At 45.4% G+C, this 23,401-nt stretch overlaps 1 protein-coding gene and 1 long non-coding RNA gene across 4 annotated transcripts in view; one reads left to right on the top strand and one right to left on the bottom strand.

Moving 5' to 3' along the window:
- Positions 1 to 10,805: 10,805 nt before the first annotated feature.
- LOC141125381 (uncharacterized) lies at positions 10,806 to 16,642 on the bottom strand. 2 transcript variants are annotated; one of them, XR_012241380.1, is made up of 3 exons: positions 16,544 to 16,642; positions 11,177 to 11,423; positions 10,806 to 11,074 (listed from the first exon to the last, which is right to left on the bottom strand). It is a non-coding gene; the product is annotated as an uncharacterized lncRNA (long non-coding RNA). The 2 variants fall into 2 exon arrangements; XR_012241379.1 differs by having other exon boundaries at positions 16,515 to 16,627.
- Positions 16,643 to 16,761: 119 nt separating this feature from the next.
- The window catches only part of HAUS3 (HAUS augmin like complex subunit 3), a 29,362-nt gene continuing 22,722 nt past the window's right edge, over positions 16,762 to 23,401 (top strand). Inside the window, exon 1 of one of the 2 annotated variants that reach the window (XM_073610914.1) lies at positions 16,762 to 16,877. The gene's annotated coding sequence lies outside the window, so the exon portion shown is untranslated. The remainder of the gene's footprint in view (positions 16,878 to 23,401) is intronic. The other variant, XM_073610915.1, reaches the window with a different exon arrangement.

Genomic DNA, 23,401 nt, shown 5'->3' with positions numbered 1-23,401 from the left:
TGTAGGAATGTGCCATGCTCAACTGTAGGAGTGTGCCATGCCCCTATGTAATTGTGCCCTGTTCACTTGTAAATATGTGCCCTGCTCCCATGTGCCCTGCTCTCATGTAATCCTGTGCCCTGCTCTCATGTGCCCTGCTCTCATGTAATTCTCTGCCTGGCTCTCATGTAATCCTGTGCCCTGCTCCTATGTGCCCTGCTCTTATGTAATCATGTGCCTTGCTCTTATGTAATTCTGTGCCCTGCTCCCATGTGCCCTGCTCTCATGTAATCCTTTGCTCTGCTCTCATGTGCCCTGCTCCTATGTAATAATGTGCTATGTAAATATGTGCGCTGCTGCCATGTACTGTGCCCTTCTACCTCATGTGCTGTGCCCTGCTTGCCTCCTGTACCTTGCCCTGCACACTGCTATCAAGTTGGACCCAGAATTGAGCATATCTGCAGAAAAAAACAAGTACAAGTTTCACATTAAATAGGTACATTTTAATATTTATTCTATTTAATGCTATTTTTAAAAATAATTGTTGTTATACCTATAGCTCTCGGATCACACCGATGTTCTGCGACCTGTCGATATGAAAATTATTTTAGGGGTTCCCCGAGATTTTGCCAAGGGTTCCTCGATGATAAAAAGGTTAAAGTGGTGTTCCGGTCGAAATGATACTTTTTAAAATAAAAATACCCCTATAATACACAAGCTTAAAGGGGTTGTAAAGGTAAAAATTTTTTCACCTTAATGCATTCTATGCATTAAGGTGAAAAAACTTCTGACAGAACCGCCGCCCCCAGCCCCCCCGTTTTACTTACCTGACGCCTCGAATGTCAGCTTCGCGTTCCCGACATCTGTTCCTCCGCTCACCCTGGCCGCTGATTGGCTGCAGTGGATGGATTGAAAGCAGCGCAGCCATTGGCTCGCGCTGCTGTCAATCACATCCGATGACGCGGCGCGCCGGGGGGCGGGGCCGAGTGATACAGCGAGCGGCTATAGCCGCCGGCTGTATCACGGGAGCGCGCCCGCAAGCACTCACCACCGTGCGAGGGAGCTCGCATTAAGGTGGTGAATGCTTGCGGGGAGGAGCTGAAACAGCCGCCGAGGGACCCCAGAAGACGAGGTTCGGGGCCACTCTGTGCAGAACGAGCTGCACAGTGAAGGTAAGTATAACATGTTTGTTATTTTAAAAAAAAAAAAAAAACACCTTTACAAACGCTTTAATGTATTCTAGTAGAGTTAGTTTGTAAACTAAGGTCTGTTTTGTTAGTTTATAGCAGTAGTTTGTTATTTTATAAATTTACAGCAGGCCGTGGCCATCTTAAGTGTGGGCATCTGAAGTCAGACTGTATTTCTTCCTGGATCTCATCCTTGCAGATCTCGCACATGCTCAGTGCAGCACAAGCAGTGTAATAGGTTTCAGGTCAGGTTTCCATAGCAACGACAGTGTCAGAGGAAGTTGCCACCCCTTCCCAGAAGGCATTGCAAACAGGAAATGATGCGATAGGCCACGGCCAGGGAGGAGGAAATGAAAAATGAATACAGCAGATATACAGTGGGTGCTGAGAAAATTTTTTTTTAAATATCCAATTAGTTTACAGTTCACAGTTTAGTGAGGGATGCTGAAGAGTTGTAAAAGTGGGTGGAACTCCACTTTAAAGAAACACTGGTCTTAGACAGATGTCCAAGGGAAGGCGTCAACTGCCACACAACCATTGGGTTCAAGAGGAGGAATGTCTGTACCACTGCATTTCCTCTGATGAAGATATACCTGATGCGTGCCCCATCTGGCTCCTTCAAAGAAAAACCTCTCAATTTATGAACGACTAATTGTGAAGCAGTTTATATTTCTCAGGAGGTCTGCGTGATAATTCAAGAATCCCTTGAGATGAACTGCTGAATGGTAACTAATTTGATCCTTTGCAGATGAAAGAAACTCAGAGGTGAAAGATATCAGATGGGAAGATCTGCTCTTCATAAGTGGCCTGAACTACAGAAGGCTTTTGGAAAAAACCTTGAGTTCCCGGGTTTAGGATTTACTCTAAGCTCATATCCTGGGCCTTGAGTCATGGGCAGCTAAAACTGAAGTAAGCACAGGAGCTAGCATTCCACCAATGCAAACTTCTATGATCCAGAAGAAAGACAGCCCATGAAAACTAGGGAAAAACTTTCTAATCCAAGCCCTGGACCGACAGAGAAAAGGATTCCTCTTAGCAGGAGTTAAAGTGGTTCTAAAGTCAGAAGGTCTTTTATCTTAATGTATTCTATTAATGCATTAAGATAAAAGAGATTCTGTGTGCAGCAGCCTCCCAGCCCCTCCTAATACTTAAGCCCTCTCTCTCGCCTCATTGGCTGAAACAGCAGCAGGGTGCCACTGGCTTTCGCCGCTGTCAAAGTCAATGAGTCAATAAGGAGAGAGAGAGAGGGGGCAGGGCCAAATCATGGCTCTGTGTCTCAATGGACACATAGAGCTGCTTGCTGTGGGGGCACTCGACAAAAGGGAAGGGCTAGGAGTACCGGTGAGGGACCCGAGAAGAGGAGGATCTGGGCAGCTCTGTGCAAAACCATTGCATAGAGCTGGTAAGTATAACATGTTATTTTTAAAGTGGTGGTAAAGGCAGAAGTTTTTTTTATCTTAATGCATTCTATGCATTAAGATAAAAAGCCTTCTGCATGCAGCAGCCCCCTAATACTTACCTCCAGCGATTTTGCAGGAGTGTCTCGGCTGCCCGGGACTCCCCTCCTCCTTGGCTGAGACAGCAGTGCGGCGCCGTTGACTACTGCTGCTGTCAAAGTCAGTCAGCCAATGAGAAGAGAAAGGGGGAGGGCCGGGCAGTGGCTCCGTGTCTGAATGGACACAGGGAGCTGTGGCTTGGATGCCCCCATAGCAAGCTGCTTGCTGTGGGGGCACTAAACAGGAGGGAGGGGCCAGGAGCACCGAAGAGGGACCCCAGAAGAGGAAGATCTGGGCTTCTCTGTGAAAAACCACTACACAGAGCAGGTAATTTTTTTTTTTTTAGTTAAAAATAACAAAAAACAAGACTTTACAATCACGTTAACAAAAAAAAAACAAAAAAAACAAGACTTCAATATCACTTTAAACAGGATTTCGCCTTCAATATTTTTTTAATAAGATTTTCAGTGATTATTTAACATAGTAATAATATGTATGATTATACTTAATGGTACAATAAATACGTTTTCGTTTCCAGACTAACACAAATTCTTACAGCATTACAGTACGCTTATCACAATCTGTTTTCTAATTTATATCACCTAATACTGTTGACAAATGGTTCTGTCTTATATTATTTAAAGTGGATCTAAACCCCATTCATGAAATCTGACCTGGGCACATCTATCTATAGTTTACTTATCTCTCTCCAAAGCCCTAAGTCATGTGTCTTTCTGCTGCTCCGATTCTGTTATCAGCATGATAACTTCTGACAAGTTCTCCGACATACGAGATAAAAGCAGCTGGAAATTTGTGTCGGGGAGGTAACTTAGAGATAGATTATCACACAGATTGTCTATTCACAGCACAGCTCTACAAGTTTCTTTGTTCCTGTGTCTATGGGGGAGGGGGGGGGGTCTTTCCTCCAATCAGCTCTCACAGTGTATGCCCAGACGCCCCTCTCCTACTACGGAAACAGGAAGAAAAATTTCACGATGTGCACTTAGGCCCCTTTCACACTGGGGCGGTTTGCATGCATTATTGCGCTAAAAATAGCGCCTGCAAACCACCCCTAAACAGCCTCCGCTGTTTGTTCAGTGTGAAAGCCCGAGGGCTTTCACACTGAAGCGGTGCGCTGGCAGAAGAAAAAATCTCCTGCGAGCCGCATCTTTGGAGCGGTGTATTCACCGCTCCTAAACCGCTCCTGCCCATTGAAATCAATGGGACAGCGCGGCTATACCGCGGTAATACCGCGGCTATAGCCGCGCTATACGAGGGGTTTTAACCCTTTTTCGGCCGCCAGCGGGGGGTTAAAACCGCACCGCTAGCGGCCGAATACCGCGGGAAAACAGCGCTAAAAATAGCGCTGTTTTACCGCCGACGCCCCCTACCGCCCCAGTGTGAAAGGGGCCTTTCTGAAGACTATAGAAAGTTGAAGACAGCAGATATACAAATAAAATTTATGTAGGAGGATTTTTTTTCATCCCTGTGTATCATCTGAGGCTGTTCACTTCATTGGGTATATGTGAGGGTTCACATCCACTTTAACTAATTTATATTAACAATTTAGCTACAGAAAGGGCCTACAGTAACTAAAAATAACTTACCTCTGTTTAACTTCCCAGTGATATATTTTAGTGCTAACATTTTCATCATTTTTGCAGACCTGGTCTGGGAAAACAAGTAATACAGCTAATTATCTCCAGAACAGACAAAAATGCAGATTTGCTATAAAATTCTGTCTACGTGAAATACCTGTAATGGGAAAAACTACATTCCGCTAGGCAATTAAAACAAAAATCACTAAAATAGCCATGTCAAATAAAATCATGCAAACTGTCGCATAGTAAAGACGTGACCAGGACCACTTTCTAAACAGGCATACATTCTTAAATGCTTTTTTGAGAGCTGTTTTATAGGCAAATTGTGACAAGATGGCAAATCTGCCACACTTTCACATCACGTATGGGCAGCACAGTGGATCAGTCGTTAGCACATTCACCTGGCAGAACTAGGGTCGTCGGTTTAAATCCCAACCACGGCACTCCCTGTCCGGACTTTGGCATGTTCTCCCTTTGCCTGTGTGGGGTTCCTCCGGGTACTCCGGTTTTCTCCCACACTCCAAATACATGCTGGTAGGTTAATTGGCCCTAGTATGTACAGTATGAATGTGAGTTGGGGACCTTAGGTTGTAAGCTTCTTGGGGGCAGGGACTGATATGAATATACAATATATATATGTAAAGGGCTGCGTAAATTGTCATCTCTATGTAAGTACCTGCAATAAATAAATGTGAAATTTTGGCAAATCTGTCACACATTTGTATCATCTGACAAAACAGGCATAAAGCAATAAGACACATTGCTTATGTAAAAATTATGACAAATCTGTTTTGTTTCTACGACAGAACAAGTGTGGTACATTAATGGATACAAATAGCTGCAACTATTTCAATTTTAAAGTTTTGGTATTTGTTAGTTTAAACCAGTGGTCTCCAAACTGAGGCCCAGGGGGGAGATGCGGCCCTTTGCTTGCCTTTATCCGGCTCTTAGGGCAGCGTTCCTCTCACTGATAGAAGACACTATTCCAACCACTGACACCAACGATGGAGGCATAATTCCTTCCACTGATACCAATGATGGGAAACTATTCCTCCCACTGGCTCCAGCAATGGCGTACTATTCCTCACACTGACACCAATTGGGCATTATTCCTCCCACTGACACCAACATCTGCCCCCCCCCCCCAAAGGGCTGAAGGACAGTAAACTGGCCCTTTCTTTAGAAAGTTTAGAGACCCTTAGTTTAAACAATAACTTTGTAACCACTTTGACTAACAAAATCTTTTTTTTTTTTTTTAAGTAAATGAGGCTTTTCTTTTTTTTTAATTGTTTCTTAAACAAAATGCAAAAACAAAAAAAAAAAAAATATATATATATATATATATATATATATATATATATACACACAGTATCTCACAAAAGTGAGTACACCCCTCACATTTTTGTAAATATTTTACTATATCTTTTCATGTGACAACATTGAAGAAATGACACTTTGCTACAATGTAAAGTAGTGAGTGTACAACTTGTATAACAGTGCAAATTTGCTGTCCTCTCAAAATAACTCAGCACACAGCCATTAATGTCTAAACCGCTGGCAACAAAAGTGAGTACACCCCTAAGTGAAAATGTCCAAATTGGGCCCAAAGTATCAATGTTTTGTGTGGCCACCATTATTTTCCAGCACTGCCTCTTGGGCATGGAGTTCACCAGAGCTTCACAGGTTGCCACTGGAGTCCTCTTCCACTCCTCCATGACGACATCACAGAGCTGGTGGATGTTAAAAATCTTGCGCTCCTCCACCTTCCGTTTCAGGATGCCCCACAGATGCTCAATAGGGTTTAGGTCTGGAGACATGCTTGGCAAGTCCATCACCTTTACCCTCAGCCTCTTTAGCAAGGCAGTGGTCGTCTTGGAGGTGTGTTTGGGGTGGTTATCATGTTGGAATATTGCCCTGCGGCCCAGTCTCTGAAGAGAGGGGATCATGCTCTGCTTCAGTATGTCACAGTACATATGTACACAGTACATGTTGGCATTCATGGTTCCCTCAATGAACATCCCCAGTGCCTGCAGCACTCATGCAGCCCCGGACCATGACACTCCCACCACCATGCTTGACTGTAGGCAAGACACACTTGTCTTTGTACTCCTCACCTGGTTGCCACCAAACACGCTTGACACCATCTGAACCAAATAAGTTTATCTTGGTCTCATCAGACCACAGGACATGGTTCCAGTAATCTATGTCCTTGGTCTGCTTGTCTTCAGTAAACTGTTTGCAGGCTTTCTTGTGCATCATCTTTAGAAGAGGCTTCCTTCTGGGACGACAGCCATGCAGACCAATTTGATGCAGTGTGTGGCGTATGGTCTGAGCACTGACAGGCTGACTCCCCACCCCTTCAACGTCTGCAGCAATGCTGGCAGCACTCATACGTCTATTTCCCAAAGACAACCTCTGTATATGATGCTGAGCACGTGCACTCAACTTCTTTATCGACCAAGGCGAGGCCTGTTCTGAGTGGAACCTGTCCTGTTAAACCACTGTATGGTCTTGGCCACCGTGCCGCAGCTCAGTTTCAGGGTCTTGGCAATCTTCTTATAGCCTAGGCCATCTTTAGGTAGAGCAACATTTCTTTTTTTCAGATCCTCAGAGAGTTATTTGCCATGAGGTGCCATGTTGAACTTCCAGTGACCAGTATGAGAGAGTGAGAGCGATAACACCAAATTTAACACACCTGCTCCCCATTCACACCTAAGACCTTGTAACACTAACAAGTCACATGACACCGGGGAGGGAAAATGGCTAATTGGGCCCAATTTGGACATTTTCACTTATGGGTGTACTCACTTTTGTTGCCAGCGGTTTAGACATTAATAGCTGTGTGTTTATATATATATATATATATATATATATATATATATATATATATATATATATATATACACATACATATATATATATATATATATATATATATATATATATATAAATGCATTTAGTTTGTATGTTGCGTAACATACTTTGCATAATACTATTTCAAATATTTTCAGTAAATAACTTTCTTCTGTTTATCCCAATTTAAACAATTTTAAAAAAATGCCACATTATATTCTCTATCGCTAAATTAACTTAATGCAATTCAATTATATTATATGATGCACTAATATATATTACACAGATCAAATTATACAACATAGAAATCACAATGGCAAAAAGCTTTCTGCCTTTTGTTTTTTATTTTATTTTTTATTCAGCATATAAGGAAATTTTGCCTTTATTTTTGCAGCAGCCAATGTTATGAAGTAATTGTCAAACTTAATAAAAATGAGAATGAATGTTACAAGATAGTTGAAGCGTGAAAAAAAAAGTTGTTCTAAAGCAGTGAAAGGATCTCTTATATTACGGCCATGTCAAGGCTATTTCTTGTTTTTGTCCCTTGGAGTACTGTAGTTATTCCAAAGGACTTGACAACGGGCGTTGTAAAAATGTTACCCCAAGGGCATAATTGGGTTATGTACACTGATTACATTATCACATTCTAAATGAAATACCTGTAGCAATGGACTGCAAAGCTGCCAAAATTTTTCCAGCAGTAAGTGAAAGAGGCACTTTGTTACAGTAAAATCCTAAGTCTTGTTTATATTTTTCCATGTTGCCCCCTGAAATACACATGCATATGTATAAGATATATTAAGGCAACCTAATATGGATTTCTGTCATCTATGATGATGCTGTAGGTAAAAAAAAATATTAAAGAAAACACTCATACAAGGGGGAAAAGCTAAGATTACACCAAAGACATTCAGTCAGAGTGAGGGGGTGAAGTGTATCAGTATATAGATATCAGATGCTGGCCCCCAGGCCTGAGGCAAATACAGGAAGGTTTTCAACTCTCCTCTGCACCTCCAAATGCTGCAATTAATGCCACCTTCCCTTCTTTACCTCTAATGTCATCATTCGTTTTTGTTTTGTTTTTTTAAACAAAGAACAGTTCAACAGTTCACAGTCCTCCCTGTACTCTGTATACACACACAGTCCTCTCCTCCCTGTACTGCAAAAGTATTCACCCCCCCCCCCTTAGCTTTTTACCTATTTTGTTACATTACAGCCTTTAGTTCAATGTTTTTTAATCTGAATTATATGTGATGGATCAGAACACAATAGTCTAAGTTGGAGAAGTAAAATTAGAAAAATATATACACAAAACTATTTTTCAGAAATAAAAAACTGATAATTGCCATGTGTGTATGTATTCACCCCCTTTGCTATGAAGCCCATAAAAAGCTCTGTTGCAACCAATTACCTTCAGAAGTCACATAATTAGTGAAATGATGTCCACCTGTGTGCAATCTAAGTGTCACATGATCTGACATTACATATACACACCTTTTTGAAAGGTCCCAGAGGCTGCAACACCTAAGCAAGAGGCACCACTAACCAAACACTGCCATGAAGACCAAGGAACTCTCCAAACAAGTAAGGGACAATGTTGTTGAGAAGTACAAGTCAGGGTTAGGTTATAAAAAAATATCCAAATCTTTAAGTACCATCAAATCTATAATTACCAACTGGAAAGAGCACAACAGCAAACCTGCCAAGAGACGGCCGCACACCAAAACAGGCAAGGAGGGCATTACTGTATTTATCAGCGTATAACACGCACCCCAATTTAGGAGGGAATTTTAAGGAAAAAAAAAACTTTTAGGAGGGAAGTTGAAGGGAAAAAAACTTACATTTAAATACCCATCATTGCAACCTTCTCAGTGCAGCCTTCCCCAGTACAGCCTTGTCAGTGCAGCCTTGTCAGGGCAGCCTTCCCCAGTGTCCATTGCAGCCTTATCTCAGTGCAGCCTTACCCCAGTGCAGCCTTGCATCTCGCAGTTTGATCCCCTGCGATCCTGAGCTTCAAAATCGCCGACCGCGATTTGAAAATAGCGCTGCTGGCGCCGAAATACACAGAGCCGGTCCTCGGCTCTTCTCGGCGGCTCTCGTTCACTTTCGGCTCCACTCGTAGTCCCGCCCGGGATGGGCGTGACTGTGAGCGGAGCTATCCGAACCTAGCCGAGTACACTCGGCTAGGTTCGGGCGGCGTCGAGTGAAGCCGAAAGTGGCCGAGAAGAGCCGAGGACCGGCTCTGTGTATTTCGGCGCCGGCGGCACCATTTTCAAATCGCGGTCGGCGATTTTTTAGATCTGTCAGCTCAGGATCGCAGGGGATCGGCGTATAACACGCACCCGCAATTTTCCCCTGATTTTAAGGGGAAAAAAGTGCGTGTTATACGCCGATAAATACGGTAATCAGAGAGGCAGCACAGAGACCTAAGGTAACCCTGGAGGAGCTGCAGAGTTCCACAGCAGAGACTGGAGTATCTGTACATAGGACGACAATAGGCCGTACGCTCCATAGAGTTGGGCTTTATGACAGAGTGGCCAGAAGAAAGCCATTACTTTCAGCAAAAAACAAAATGGGATGTTTTAAGTTTGCGAAAAGGCATGTGGGAGACTCCCAAAATGTATGGAGGAAGGTGCTCTGGTCTGATGAGACTAAAATTGAACTTTTTGGCCATCAAAGAAAAGACTTTGTCTGGCACAAACCCAACACATCACCCAAAGAACACCATCCCCACAGTGAAACATGGTGGTGGCAGCATCATGCTGTGGGAATGTTTTTCAGCAGTCGGGACTGGGAAACTGGTCAGAGTTGAGGGAAAGATGGATGGTGCTAAATACAGGGATATTCTTGAGCAAAACCTGTACCACTGTGTATGATTTGAGGCTAGGACGGAGGTTCACCTTCCAGCAGGACAATGACCCCAAACACACTGCTAAAGCAACACTTGAGTGGTATAACCACTTCAATACTGGGCATTTTCACCCCCTTCCTGCCCAGGTCAATTTTCAGTGCTGTCGCACTTTGAATGACAATTGCGCGGTCATGCAACATTGTACTGAAATGAAATTTTTATCATTTTCCCCCCACAAACAGAGCTTTATTTTGGTGGAATTTGATCACCTCTGCGTTTTTTATTTCTTGCGCTATTAACAAAAGAAGAGTGACAAGTTACAATATTTTTTACATTTTGCTATAATATCCCAATTTTAAAAAAAAAAACAATTTTTTTCATCAGTTTAGGACAATATGTATTCTTCTACATATTTTTGGAAAAAAAAAAAAATCGTAATAAACGTATATTGATTGGTTTGCACAAAAGTTATAGCATCTTCAAAATAGGGGATAGATTTATGGCATTTTTATTATATTTTACTAGTAATTATTATTATACAGGATTTATATAGTGCCAACAGTCTGCGCAGCACTTTACAACATGAGGGCAGACAGTACAGTTACATTACAAATCAATACAGGAGGGATCAGAGGGCCCTGCTCGTTAGAGCTTACAATCTAGAATGGCAGCGATCTGCGATTTTTATCATGACTGTGACATTGTGGCAGACAGATCGAACACTTTTGACACTATTTTGGAACCACTGACATTTACACAGTGATCGGTGCTATAAAAATGCACTTATTACTATATAAATACAAGACAAAGGGTTCCCCTAGGTGGACTTTACCGGCACTTGCATAGACAAAGAGAGTAGAAACTATTGTACATAGTAAAACATATAAATTTTATTCGTGTTGAAAAATACAAATATTAATATTAAAAACAGAAATAGATATCTAGAGTAACATAGTAGTAGTACATAGTAAACATGATAAACATCAGGTAATAGGTGATAATAAAAGGAACCAGAAAACTCTTCTCAAGCCCGACGCGTTTCAGGGTATTAAGTATTTGTAGGGTTCTTCTTCAGGGGCATAGTTGAGAGAGAGGGGTTCATCTAAACTAATTGAAAAAATGAAAAAATGAAGAAAAAGGGGGTCAGATGTTAGTAGGACTATCAGTAGATATACAGTAGGAGGTTGAAGTGATCAATTGATCACCTACCTGAAAGGATTTCAATGATTGCTTGTAGAAAGGAGGTTTTTGTTAAAAGCAAAGAAAACCACGGAGAAAGGGCAGGACGTGGGAGTGAGCACTAATGGTATAACAAGTATAGATACTATTGTTAGGTAGTAAGGGCTGCAAGTTAGTGGGCAGCAGTCTCCATAGAGGAGTATGACAGTGCTCCCGTCCCGCCCGACCCGGGCGTGCGCAAACCAGAGCGATATGCTGGGGTCACAGGAAGGCGTCTCTAAAAAATGAAAAAATTGAGGAACCTTTAGAAAAGATCCAGTATAGGTAATTTAAGAAAAGAGTAAATAGTTAAATAAACTAGTGTAAGCAATAATATGCAGAGGGAGCACACTAAAGATACTACATATATGGACAAAAAAACAAGTTGCCATTGCTGCCCACTAACTTGCAGCCCTTACTACCTAACAATAGTATCTATACTTGTTATACCATTAGTGCTCACTCCCACGTCCTGCCCTTTCTCTGTGGTTTTCTTTGCTTTTAACAAAAACCTCCTTTCTACAAGCAATCATTGAAATCCTTTCAGGTAGGCGATCAATTGATCACTTCAACCTCCTACTGGATATCTACTGATAGTCCTACTAACATCTGACCCCCTTTTTCTTCATTTTTTCAATTAGTTTAGATGAACCCCTCTCTCTCAACTATGCCCCTGAAGAAGGACCCTACAAATACTTAATACCCCGAAACGCGTCGGGCTTGAGAAGAGTTTTCTGGTTCCTTTTATTATCACCTATTACCTGATGTTTATCATGTTTACTATGTACTACTACTATGTTACTCTAGATATCCATTTCTGTTTTTAATATTAATATTTGTATTTTTCAACACGAATAAAATTTATATGTTTTACTATGTACAATAGTTTCTACTCTCTTTGTCTATGCAAGTGCCGGTAAAGTCCACCTAGGGGAACCCTTTGTCTTGTATTTATGCATTATTGGACGTGGCACGGCTTTCCTCCTAAACGAGTTGGTCACCCTTTCTTTGTTCAATGATTACTGTATAAATGTCACTGGCAGGGAAGGGGTTAACACTAGGGGGCGATCAAGGGGTTAAATGTGTTACCTAGGGAGTGATTCTAATTGTAGGCAGAGGGGAATCACAAGGGGAGGAGACCGATCGGTGTCCCTCTGTACTAGGAACACACGTCTCCTTTCCCCTGACAGGACGTGGATCTGTGTATTTACACACACAGATCCACATCCCCGCTCTGTTACCGGCAATCGCAGGTGCCTAGCGGACATCGCGGCCGCCAGGCACACGCATCGGCTCCCGAGTGACATGGCAGGTGCGCGCCGCCCCCTAGACAGCCGGGAAGGATGTCATGACGCCCGCCCAGATTGCGAGATCCCTCCTGCAGACGTCATTTAACTATAGGCGGGGAAGGAAGTGGTTAACAGGAAACATGTAAATGTGTTGGAATGGCCTAGTCAAAGCCCAGACCTCAATCCAATAGAAAATCTGTGGTCAGACTTAAAGATTGCTGTTTACAAGCGCAAACCATCCAACTTGAAGGAGCCGCAGCAGTTTTGCAAGGAGGAATGGGCAAAAATCCCAGTGGGAAGATGTGGCAAGCTCATAGAGACTTATCCTAAGCGACTTGGAGCTGTGATAGTCGCAAAAGGTGGCTCTACAAAGTATTGACTTTAGGGGGGTGAATAGTTATGCACATTGACTTTTTCTGTTATTTTGTCCTATTTGTTGTTTGCTTCACAATAAAAAAAATAAAAATAAAAAAATCTTCAAAGTTGTGGGCATGTTCTGTAAATTAAATGATGCAAATCCTCAAACAATCCATGTTAATTCCAGGTTGTGAGGCAACAAAACACGAAAAATGCCAAGGGGGGTGAATACTTTTGCAAGGCACTGTATACACACAGTCCTCCCCTTCCTGTACTCTCTATATACACACAGTCCTCTCCTCCCTGTACTCTCTATATACACACAGTTCTCTCCCTGTATATACACACAGTCCTCTCCTCCCTGTACTCTCTATATACACACAGTCCTCCCCTCCCTGTACTCTCTATATACACACAGTACTCTCCTCCCTGTATTCTGTATATACACACAGTCCTCTCCTCCCTGTATTCTGTATATACACACAGTCCTCCCCTCCCTGTATTCTGTATATATACACAGTCCTCTCCTCCCTGTATTCTGTATATACACACAGTCCTCTCCTCCCTGTATTCTGTATATACACACAGTCCTCTCCTCCCTGTATGTACACACAGTCCTCTCCTCCCTGCATTCTCTATATAAACACAGTCCTCTCCTCCCTGTACTCTCTATATACACACAGTCCTCTCCTCCCTGTATATACAAGTCCTTTCCTCCCTGTATTCTGTATATACACACAGTTCTCTCCTCCCTGTATATACAAGTCCTTTCCTCCCTGTATTCTGTATATACACACAGTCCTCTCCTCCCTGTATATATACACAGTCCTCTCCTCCCTGTATTCTGTATATACACACAGTCCTCTCCTCCCTGTATATACACACAGTCCTCTCCTCCCTGTACTCTCTATATACACACAGTCCTCTCCTCCCTGTACTCTCTATATACACACAGTCCTCTCCTCCCTGTACTCTCTATATACACACAGTCCTCTCCTCCCTGTACTCTCTATATACACACAGTCCTCTCCTCCCTGTATTCTCTATATACACACAGTCCTCTCCTCCCTGTATATACACACAGTCCTCTCCTCCCTGTATTCTCTATATACACACAGTCCTCTCCTCCCTGTACTCTCTATATACACACAGTCCTCTCCTCCCTGTACTCTCTATATACACACAGTCCTCTCCTCCCTGTATATACACACAGTCCTCTCCTCCCTGTATTCTCTATATACACACAGTCCTCTCCTCCCTGTACTCTCTATATACACACAGTCCTCTCCTCCCTGTACTCTCTATATAAACACAGTCCTCTCCTCCCTGTATTCTCTATATACACACAGTCCTCTCCTCCCTGTATATATACACAGTCCTCTCCTCCCTGTATATACACACAGTCCTCTCCTCCCTGTATTCTCTATATAAACACAGTCCTCTCCTCCCTGTACTCTCTATATACACACAGTCCTCTCCTCCCTGTATATACACACAGTCCTCTCCTCCCTGTATTCTCTATATACACACAGTCCTCTCCTCCCTGTATTCTCTATATACACACAGTCCTCTCCTCCCTGTACTCTCTATATAAACACAGTCCTCTCCTCCCTGTACTCTCTATATACACACAGTCCTCTCCTCCCTGTATATACACACAGTCCTCTCCTCCCTGTATTCTCTATATACACACAGTCCTCTCCTCCCTGTACTCTCTATATAAACACAGTCCTCTCCTCCCTGTATTCTCTATATACACACAGTCCTCTCCTCCCTGTATTCTCTATATACACACAGTCCTCTCCTCCCTGTACTCTCTATATACACACAGTCCTCTCCTCCCTGTATATACACACAGTCCTCTCCTCCCTGTATATATACACAGTCCTCTCCTCCCTGTATTCTCTATATACACACAGTCCTCTCCTCCCTGTACTCTCTATATACACACAGTCCTCTCCTCCCTGTATTCTCTATATACACACAGTCCTCTCCTCCCTGTATATACACACAGTCCTCTCCTCCCTGTATTCTCTATATACACACAGTCCTCTCCTCCCTGTACTCTCTATATACACACAGTCCTCTCCTCCCTGTACTCTCTATATACACACAGTCCTCTCCTCCCTGTATATACACACAGTCCTCTCCTCCCTGTATTCTCTATATACACACAGTCCTCTCCTCCCTGTACTCTCTATATACACACAGTCCTCTCCTCCCTGTACTCTCTATATAAACACAGTCCTCTCCTCCCTGTATTCTCTATATACACACAGTCCTCTCCTCCCTGTATATATACACAGTCCTCTCCTCCCTGTATATACACACAGTCCTCTCCTCCCTGTATTCTCTATATAAACACAGTCCTCTCCTCCCTGTACTCTCTATATACACACAGTCCTCTCCTCCCTGTATATACACACAGTCCTCTCCTCCCTGTATTCTCTATATACACACAGTCCTCTCCTCCCTGTATTCTCTATATACACACAGTCCTCTCCTCCCTGTACTCTCTATATAAACACAGTCCTCTCCTCCCTGTACTCTCTATATACACACAGTCCTCTCCTCCCTGTATATACACACAGTCCTCTCCTCCCTGTATTCTCTATATACACACAGTCCTCTCCTCCCTGTACTCTCTATATAAACACAGTCCTCTCCTCCCTGTATTCTCTATATACACACAGTCCTCTCCTCCCTGTATTCTCTATATACACACAGTCCTCTCCTCCCTGTACTCTCTATATACACACAGTCCTCTCCTCCCTGTATATACACACAGTCCTCTCCTCCCTGTATATATACACAGTCCTCTCCTCCCTGTATTCTCTATATACACACAGTCCTCTCCTCCCTGTACTCTCTATATACACACAGTCCTCTCCTCCCTGTACTCTCTATATACACACAGTCCTCTCCTCCCTGTATTCTCTATATATACACAGTCCTCTCCTCCCTGTATTCTCTATATACACACAGTCCTCTCCTCCCTGTATTCTCTATATACACACAGTCCTCTCCTCCCTGTACTCTCTATATACACACAGTCCTCTCCTCCCTGTATTCTCTATATATACACAGTCCTCTCCTCCCTGTATTCTCTATATATACACAGTCCTCTCCTCCCTGTATTCTCTATATACACACAGTCCTCTCCTCCCTGTATTCTCTATATACACACAGTCCTCTCCTCCCTGTATTCTCTATATACACACAGTCCTCTCCTCCCTGTACTCTCTATATAAACACAGTCCTCTCCTCCCTGTATTCTCTATATACACACAGTCCTCTCCTCCCTGTATTCTCTATATACACACAGTCCTCTCCTCCCTGTATTCTCTATATACACACAGTCCTCTCCTCCCTGTATTCTCTATATACACACAGTACTCTCCTCCCTGTATTCTCTATATACACACAGTCCTCTCCTCCCTGTATTCTCTATATACACACAGTCCTCTCCTCCCTGTATTCTCTATATACACACAGTCCTCTCCTCCCTGTACTCTCTATATACACACAGTCCTCTCCTCCCTGTATTCTCTATATACACACAGTCCTCTCCTCCCTGTATTCTCTATATACACACAGTCCTCTCCTCCCTGTATTCTCTATATACACACAGTCCTCTCCTCCCTGTACTCTCTATATACACGCAGTCCTCTAACTCCGCTCACCCTTCATTCACCTCACTGACTGACTTCACCTCAGGAGGAGGGCGGGAAGCACGCGCTGAGGACCTCAAGTGACCGTCCGCGCGCACTAGCTCGCTCACGTTCTCCGCCTAGAGGATCACCCCGCCCACACCCCGCCCACAACCAATCACCGCCCGGGTGGGTGCGTCCTTGCCAAGCCCGACCGTCCACTCCCGGGATTGGTGATTTTAGAAGGGGCGGGATTAAGGCGTGTGGCTCTGTGGCGCTTTGTCTCTGTGCGGGGAAGTTTGGTCGCTGTTTGGGATCCGTAGACGTGACGTAGGGGAGGGGGCGTTCCCTGTACGGAAGGAGCAGCGGGAAAACACGCACCGGTTGTCTGTCACAGTAGGTGCTTTCCTTGTTATTACCTGTGTGAGGACAGCACGGCTCGTGTCATGTACAGAGAGAACGGGGTGGGTAAACGTTCTTGTTGCCATAAGCAACCAGCCTGGCTCCTGTGGCCACCCTGTCAGATGTAAAGGAGGAGTTTGGTTGCTATGGGCAACAAGTCATCTGGAGGAGTTTGGTTGCTATGGGCAACAAGTCATCTCTCTTAGTGCCTTTGCCATGGACAAGGGATGTTTTCTGAGTGCAGGGAGTTGGGCCTCATTCCTCTGAGTGTGTACACATTGGGTGCATGGTAGAATCATATGACCAGAGTCGGCAACCCCCAGGCGCAGACTCAGTCGTTCTGCATGTCGGTGGTTCCATGTGATCAGTGCCCGCCATTGATTTGTGCCCCTCAGACCCTTAGTGTAGGGTCACATTTATGCGATTGCACATTGCAGGTACAGCAGTCTATTCGTTTGAATGGGATGTTGTACTGAGACCGCTCCAGAAGTCCAGTGGGGGGTCTGTAGCAGACACCCCCGCCTCTTCTGCTGCTGTGAGTTGGCCGTCCAGGCCCAGAAAGTCGTGAAGGTGAAGCCGCCCCCCCCCCCCTACAGTCAAATGCCCAAAAATAGGATTTAGACAACCGGGTGGGAAGTCCGGATTGCACAAAATTGGCACCACAGGGGATACTGAGGAGTGTCGGAAGGAATCTCTGGCCACCTGTATTGTGCTGCCTAGCGTGGGATGGTCAGTGAGGTCCCTCGGCAGAGGGGTGGTGATCCATGGCCAGCTCTTGGCCATTTTGTCGGAGTCCTCCAACTCCATCGCCTCCCACTGTTTAGCCTCTACATGGCAATGCCAGTCGACTACTCTAGTAAGATGCGCCGCCCTGTAGTAGGCCTTCATGTCTGGAATTAATGGCATTGCATCGTCCAAACCATGTTAAAGTAAGGGAATGCCAGTGGTGGAGGTCCGTTTTGAGACGGAGAAGTAGCGGGGCAAAGTTCGCTTGATACAGGTCAGAAGGATCGGAGGTAATGTCGACTTCCAAATAGGGAATAGTGTTGGTCGCCCAGCGTAGTTGGTACTCTGAACGCAGGTGACGGACAATATCTTTGCCCACTGTGATGTTAAGAAGGGAGGATTTGAATAGGTTGATTTGAAACAGAGAGGGCCCCATACTCCTGTATGGAGTGAAGTAGGTTAGGGAGCGAGGTGAGTGGGTCTGTTAGGAAGAAAATTAGGTCATCCGCAAAGGCGGCCACTTTGTGGGACCCAGAAGATTTTTGATAACCGATAATGCCTGAATTCGCCCTTATTCTGCATAAGAGGGGCTCCAGTAAAAGTATGAAGATCAGCAAGGACAGGGGCCAGCCCTGTTGTTTACCGTTGCGAATTTTAAAGTAGCTGGATCTTGTCTCGTTGACTTTGACCGCAGCCGTAGGGTGGGAGTAAAGAGACATGATCCAGCTGAGCATCGATGAATTAAATCCGATGTGTTCCAGGGTGGCCTGTATAAAGGACCAATCAAAAGCCTTCTCTGTGTCGGTTGACAGCAGGAGAGAAGGGGTCGCCCTGATGTCTTGGCCACATGGATTAGGTTTACCACCCTGATGGTGTTATCACAGGGTTCCTGTTGTGGTACGAAACCCGCTTGGTCCCTATGGATTAGGCTTGGTTTATGTAAGAGTATCCTATTGGCCAGTATCTTGGCAAACAATTTTAGGTCGGTGTTCAAGAGAGCCCTTGAGCGGTAGCTCCCACACCGCTGTGGGTCTTCCCCCTCCTTCGGGATAAGGGATATGTAGGCTCTTAAAGTGTCTATCGGGAAGGAATTACCTTCTGTGATCGAGTTAAGGGCCGATACCAAAGGTTGAGAAAGCGTCTCAAAAAAGGCTTTGTAGTATGTTGGTGTGAAGTCATCAGGGCCGGGGCCTTCTTTGGTTTTGAGTTTGCCAGCGCTACACCCAACTCCGCTGTTGTAATAGGTTCCTCCAGCTCCTCCTGAACTGCGGTCGGGAGTGAGGGCATGCCAGATGTGGCTAGGTATGACCGTGGGGTAAATCCACCAGTGGAGTTAGGGTCATCAGGAGGTGACCTGTCTAAATTGTAAAGGCCTTCATAGAACAACCAGAACTCCGCCGCCATATCAGATGATGTGGTCGCTTTTTGGCCAGAGGACGTCAAGATGTGGGAGATATAAGTTTTGGTGCGGGGACCTCGCAGTGCTCTGGCCAGCAGCGTACCGGGTTTATTGGAGAATTCATACATCGTACGGTGTGCCCATGCCAGTTTTTGTTTTGTTTTATGAAATAGAAGCAAGCGAAGTTCTTTGCGTGCTTTGTGGAGTTCCTGGTGGGTAGAACATACAAGACTACCTTTATGGGAACACTCTAGGGAACGGATCTGGGTAAGGCGTTCATCTGTACGATGTGTTCTCTCATGTTTAAGGCGGACCCCTATTTTAATTAGGGTGCCCCTTACAACCGTCTTGTCCCATGCCATCAGGGGGTTTGCGACTGAGGCTTTGTTAATGGAGAAATACTCCTGCAGTGTGGCCAGTACCTCTGAGCGGGTCTCCTCCGATTGCAGCAGAGCCTCATTCAGTCTCCACGAAGGAGGAGTTCGGGTCACAGGGCCCAAATGCAGTGTCAGGTGTATCGGTGCATGGTCCGAGAAAGACATGACATCAATGGAGGTGGACACCACCCTAGATAAGTCTTTATGTGACAACAACAAATAGTCCAGTCTCAAATAGGAGTGATGAACCTGGGAGAAAAATGAATAGTCCTGGTCCTGGGGATGTAGCAGTCGCCAGGGGTCTATCAGATGCAAGGCGTGGAGATCTGCTTTCATTCGCTTAAGACGCGCATACGAGAGAAGGGAGGCGCTGCATGAGGCGTCCAATGATGGTTCCATCGTAAAATTGAGGTCCCCCCCGAAAATGAGCATCCCCTCTGAGAAATCCAGCAGCTGAGGTAGCAGCTTCCGCAGAAATTGCGGGTGATCCACGTTGGGGAAGTATACATTGGCGAAGGTGACGTCAAACACCCTCCCTTTCTAGGAGAAGAAAGCGGCCCTGTGGATCCACCCACTGCGTCTCAAACATCCACGGTACCGACTTAGCCAGGAGGATGCTGACCCCCTTGGACTTGGAGATGGGCGTTTTGCTGTGGTATGCTGTCGGGAAAGCCCCATTGGTCAATTTAGGGATACTTTCACCATGAAAGTGCGTTTCCTGTAAAAAGGCAACTTGAGTTCTGCCTTTGCGCAAGTCAGCTAGAAGCTGCGAGCGCTTTTCTGGTACATTGAGGCCACGTACATTGAGAGTGGTGAGCTTCAGGAGACCCATAATGCCGTCTAGCGTGGTGGTGACCACCGTTAACATAAAGAAGAAAGTAGTGGTCTCTCGCCAGGAACCTCCCCTAGCCGAGGGGCAACACCACCGGAAGGAGAAGGGGGTATTGTGAGGGAAAGAGGCATAGGGAAAGGAGAAGGGGTAGGGGGAACTGGTCTTCAAATGCGATTACTGTATGTACCCCCGATTAGCACTAATTGGGGGTGGTCAGAGCGGTAAGGGTTTCTTTAAACCAAGCAATGGTTTACCAACAGGTAAATGGAAACAAAAGAATCATTACGTTAGGAGATGCACAAGATGAAGGCAGTGAGAACCACATAGAGGATAACATTAGAACCAACTTAACAACATATGGACAGCTCTTATTAACAACTGGTATTTATGCAGCAAATAATGAGGTCTAGCATCTGGAGCTGCACAGTGTTGATGCGCCGGGGGGGGGGATCCCCGGAGCTATAGGACTCCGCATGCGCAACAAACACTAACAGAGTATTTACAGAGTCCCAGCGCCCCACCCCCCCCCAGGCACCAGGACCGAGGCACCATCCTCATGTGTAAATAAACACTTGCTGTATTAAGGAGAAAAAATACGGTTAAGAATGCAAGGACAAGACTAGCCACATTAGTAATGACATTATGTCAACCTGATAGAGGCCTTTCTGCCGAACAGGCTCCACTACTTCCCTGACATGGGAAGTTCAGCAACCAATCCCTGCTGAGTGGGGGGGGGGGTAGACACCCAGGTGGACCCAGGAAAAGGGTCTCTCCGTGTTGCTGTTAGGCATGGCCATCCTATCGGTTGCCATAGGAGACTAAATATGGCCCATGGTTCAGGGTGTGAGGCCTGTTCGAACCCCAGCCTACGTAACCACACAACCCCATCGCATGCCCCCCCCCCCGGGCAAAAATGACACTGGATAAAAAGTTCTGCCTCTGTTGGAAGCAAGTCGGGACAGTCATTCAAAAAAAAGGGGGGAAGAAACCCCCCCTTAGTCAACAGAAACCTGTCCCAAAGCCAGCCAGTATCTTGAGTGGTCATGTCTGTCCTGAAAGGGGCCATACGGAGGGATACTGCATAGTCTTACCAGTCCGTGGAGTAGGGGAAGGGGCCAGGCCTCAGAGGATGTTGGATGTGATCTGGCAGCCTCGTGATTCGAGTCGCGTGATCGCGATCGTCTGACCCATTGTTGCCTGGGCAGAGGTGAGCCAGGTGTAAGTAAGTAAGAGCAAGTAATTGAACCAGTTGGGGACACTGACAGCTGGCTTGGCGATGAAACTAGACAGGTCAGGGAGTTGGTCAGGTGAGCGGAGATGAAACGCCAATCCTTGCTTCCTAACGATCAGGTGGAAGGGATGGCCTCAGCAGTATGTGGCTTCCGCTTTCCGTATTACCTCCAGCAGCGGTCGCAGTAGCCCTCGCATGGCACGGGTTTGCTTGGAGATATCAGGAAAGATCCGTATGGAGGCCCCGTCAAAGTCAATCGGGCCCTTTTCCCACGCCAAGCGTAGGATCTCTTCCTTGATGGTAAAAAAGTGAACCCTGCAGAGAACATCACATGGGAGGTCCATGGTGGCAGAGGCCCGTGGTGCCTAAAGGTGGGGCCCGGCACACGGTGGACCCTATCTAGTTCCAAGTCAGCGGTAGGTGGCTTACCCAGGACCTGGTTTAGGATAGCTATAACAGTAGTGCGGAGATCTGGACCCATGGTGGCCTCGGGGATGCCTTGGAGGCGCAGATTGTTCCGCCTGCTCCTGTACTCGCCGTCATCGAGCTGCATTTGGACATCTACAAGATGATGGCGGAAAGCCCTGTGTTCTGTCTCTAGGGAGGTATTAGTGGTGGCATCGGAGGATTCTATCACTGTTACCCTCTCCTCCACTGTGTCGACTTGCTGTCTCTGATCATGCAGCTCTCGTGTTAGAGCGTTCACTAACGAGGCTGCCATGGCATTTAAGTCTTGCTTAGTGGGCAAACCAGAGACCATGTCCCTTCGGGACCCCTCTGTGAGGCCACTCGTTCCCCTGCACTCTGTGTTCAGCTGTGTGTCTGTGAAAGGGATGGCAGGGGGACTGTATTGCGCCCTGTGAGTGAGAGGGGGAAAATCCTCCTCCGCTGCTGCGGTCCCCGCCTGTGTGTTCTTCTTACTTGGTGCTGCGGCGCCATCTTGGTCCGTGCATTCGGCGAGGAGACGGGGTGCTACTGCAGGAAATAGTGCGTTATTTCGGGCCCCCTCTGTTCCTCTGCGGCCAGCGGGTGTTTGTGGTCCCCAGGCATGTGAAGATGGCTCGTCTGGAGTGCGCGACGGGTGGTTCTCAGCCCGTTCTTGTGCAGAGCTCCTGCCGATGTGTCCTTGCGCTTCCATAGTTAAGCCAAGCCCCAGGTCTATAATTTTTTGGTGTCGTTCATCAAATAGAAATGTGGAAGACATTGTCTCAGTATTGGAATTCTTACAAAATGGTGCAGACAAAGGTCTTGCAGTCAGCACTCTTAAAGTGCAAGTGGCCGCATTGGAGGCCACTTGTGGAATGGTGACAAACTTTTACCCTTAAAAATCTCCATAGGCGACGTTTAAAAAATTCTACAGGTTGCATGTTTTGCGTTATAGTGGAGGTCTAGGGCTAGAATTATTGCTCTTGCTCTAGCGATCGCGGCGATACCTCAGATGTGTGGTTTGAACACCGTTTTCATATGCGGGCGCTACGCACGTATGCATTCATGTTCTTATTTATTTTACCTTTATTTGTACACTGTTCTTTAAAAAAAAAAAAAAAATGTGTCCCTTTTATTCCTATTACAAGAAATGTAAACATCCCTTGTAATAGAAAAAAAGCATGACGGGACCTCTTTAAATATAAGATCTGGGTTCAATAAGACATCAGATCTCATATTTACACTAAAATGCAATAAAAAAAATCAAAAAATGTTGTCATTTGAAAAAAATAAAAAATGTCCCTTTTTAAGAGCTATGGGCGGAAGTGACGTCGCTTCCGTCCTGCAATGGTATGGCATGCCACTGACGTGAGAGTATTTGATCGCCTCTGCCAACCGCTCTGTTAAGCGGCGGGGGGGCCTCTCCCGCCGCCGATAAAAGTGATCTCGCGGCGAATCCGTCGCAGAGACCACTATTATGGGAAACTGGACCGCCGGCTGAAGAGGATACCAGGGTTATGGCAGCTA

The sequence above is a fragment of the Aquarana catesbeiana genome, linkage group LG01, assembly GCF_042186555.1.
Source record: "Aquarana catesbeiana isolate 2022-GZ linkage group LG01, ASM4218655v1, whole genome shotgun sequence".
Taxonomy (NCBI): domain Eukaryota; kingdom Metazoa; phylum Chordata; class Amphibia; order Anura; family Ranidae; genus Aquarana; species Aquarana catesbeiana.
The sequence above is the reverse complement of the archived record's forward strand: the minus strand, read 5'-3'. Positions and strand labels throughout refer to the sequence as shown.